A 2,933-nucleotide genomic window follows, 5' to 3' on the forward strand; every position below is an offset into this window, starting at 1 on the left:
AGTTCTCGATGAATCATTTTTAAAGAGCGCGTACTCGTTAAAGTCATGTTAACAGAGCTTCTCAGGAATGCGGAGTATCTTATCCTCAAATCTCTGGCTTAAAACATCAACCGTTTTAGGCAGACCCAAACCTGCCCCCGACTCCTCCCTTATTCCTCGTTCCCCGAATGTTAGTGCTCATCCTTCCAGGGCCCGTCTTTATAGTCATACGTGTAGGTTCCCAATGCGAACTTTTTGGGGTGCTGAAATCTTTGGCTGGCATCATACCGCCTGTATCTTGTGACTTGCTTTGTTTGCTGGGTTTTGTGTGTGCGGCTCACCCCTGTGGACACACGAGGATGAGATGAGTGCATTTGCACTGTTGCACACAGCCTTTCCGCTCGTGTCTTCATTTCCTTGTGATGCATACTTAGGCTAATTCAAGTTCTCTCTGTGACCATGCTCAAGGCTTATTCTGGAGTTCATCTGTACACTAATAGTTCTCAGATTTCAGCACGCACCTGAGTCACCTGGAGGGCTTGTGCAAACACCTGTAGCTGCCACGCAACCCAAGGGTTTGGGTTGTTTGGGGTTTTGTTTTCCTTTTGTTCAGTGTGTCTGGGGTAGAGCCTGTGGACTTGCATTTCGTTTTTGTTTTTTTTTTTTTAACTTATTTTGTTGAAGTCTAGTTGATTTATTTATAATGTGTTAATTTCTGCTGAACAGGAAAGTGATTCAGTTATATCCTTTTTCATATTCTTTTCCCATCATGGCTGGTTAGCGGATATTGAATATAGTCCCCTGTGCCATACAGCAGGACCTTGTTTGTGCATACTGGGTATAATGGTTTGCATCTGCTGATCCCAGCCTCCCAGTCCATCCCCCCCGCCCGCCCCCCGGCACCCCCCACCCCACCCCCAGCAACCACAAGTCTGTCCTCCGTGGAGTCTGTTTCTGTTTTGTAGATAGTGTCATATTTTAGATTCCACACACAAGTGATATCATCTGGTATTCGTCTTTCTCTGCCTGACTTACTTCATTTACTACGATCACCCCTGTTGCTGCTGTTCAGCCGCTCAGTCGTGCCCAGCCCTTCTCGACACCTCCAGTGCGCCTCTCTGATCTCTTTGTGTCCGACTCTCTGATCATCTCGAGGGGCCTGCATTTCTAACAAGTTTCCAGGTAGTTTCGAGCCTGCGGGTCTGAGGGCCACGCTCTGAGAGCCCCTGCAGGAGAAGACTGTGGGGCTGTAGGACAGGCGTGCTTTGAACTTGACCCCAGGTGCTACCTGGCTTGCAGATGTCTCAGGTCACACACACACAGCCCTGCCCATTGTCCTTGTCCTCATGAACGTTCCTCACTGTCTAGCTTTACCTTTTTTTTTTACCTGTCTGATGGGTGGCTTGCTATTCTCTCTCTCTCTCTTTTCTTTTCCTTTTTTTTTTGTGACCAAACCTCTTCTATTTGAATAATTCTAGAATACAGGAAAGCTGCAAGGTGAGCACAGAGTTCCCATAAACCGCCTCGCCCAGCTTCCCCCATTGTTCTCATCTTCTGTCACCTCCTATGAAAACTAGAAACACCGCACTGCTACATCACCATTCACCATGCCATGCAGACTGTATTCAGATTTCAGGTGTTTCCACTAATTTCCTTTTTCTGTTCCAGGATATAAATCAGTATTCCGCCTTTCATCTGGTATATACCTTTAAAAACTAACTTAGTGATAAGCAGACCTGGGGAAACCAGCCCCTCCGCCCGCCGCCGGCCCACAGGTACAGATGTGTTTCGTGAGGAGTGGGAGAAGAGGCGGTGCTGGAGGCCCAGGGGCTTGGCTCCCTCCTCTGTCTCTGGCCGGCCAGATGGGGTGGGGGCTTTGTCCTCCCTGCAGGCCCTGGGGCCACTGTAATTAGAGGGATCGGGGAGATCCTGGGCTTTTACCTCTTGGGGACATGGGAGAGACTAGGGAGGGGACCCCAGTCCCCTGTGTGGAGGTGGCTGAGGCAGAGGAAGAGGCTTGGAGGGGGCTGGACTTAAAATCTGGGTCTTTCACTCCTGAAGCAGGTGTGGGCCAGCCCTGTGCTGCTGTGGGGAAGACAGTGGAGAGACCCCGAGCCTCCCAGGGCCTCCCAGGTGGGGAGACCCTCAGTGAACAAAGACTCACACAAATACACACATGAAACGAATTGCCACTTGTGTTAAATGCCGCACAAAGGAAAAAGTCAAGGTTGTAAGAGGGAGATCGAAGGGAAGACCTAGTGTTAGTTGGGGACACAGTCTGGGCAGCATCTCTGGTAAATGAGCCTTAAGTGAGACCCCACAGCACAGGTTGGAGTTGGCTGGAGCCCAGGGAGGGGTATCCTAGGCAGTGGACCAACCCTGAGGAGGGAGAAAGTTTGGGGAGTCAGAGGATGTGGAGAGGACCAGAGGCTGGGGTGCAGTGAGAGAGCATGGCACAGGTGCCAAGGGACCTAGGACAAGTCGCCTGTCCATCCTCCAATCTGCCACTCACCAATCTGCTCAATACTGGAGCCCAGCGGTGTGGGCTACCCCCTTGGCCACTTGGTTGTACTTGGAGGTGCCAGGCTGTCACTACCCAGAACTGAAGGCCTGGAATCCCTCACTTCCAAGTCCCATGGGCCCCCAGAGCTGGCCTGAGACAACCCCCCTCCCCTCCCCTGCACACACCCATCCTCACCTCCTCCATTCAGCATGCTGCAGACACCCAGGATCCCAGGGACCCCCTGGCTAGCCTTCCAACATGAGGTGTTCCAGCCTCAGGACCTTTGCATGGGCCATCCCCTCTGCCTGGAACACTCTGGCCCAGAGCCTTGTGGCTGGCTGCTGCTCGTCATGAGACCCTTGACTCTTCAGAGAAGTCCCCCCCCGGCCTCCCTGTCTAATGTTTCTCCTCCTCCTCATCATTATCACAGCTCCCTGTTTTGCTTGTCATA

Source organism: Bubalus kerabau, chromosome 23, assembly GCF_029407905.1.
Source record: "Bubalus kerabau isolate K-KA32 ecotype Philippines breed swamp buffalo chromosome 23, PCC_UOA_SB_1v2, whole genome shotgun sequence".
Taxonomy (NCBI): domain Eukaryota; kingdom Metazoa; phylum Chordata; class Mammalia; order Artiodactyla; family Bovidae; genus Bubalus; species Bubalus kerabau.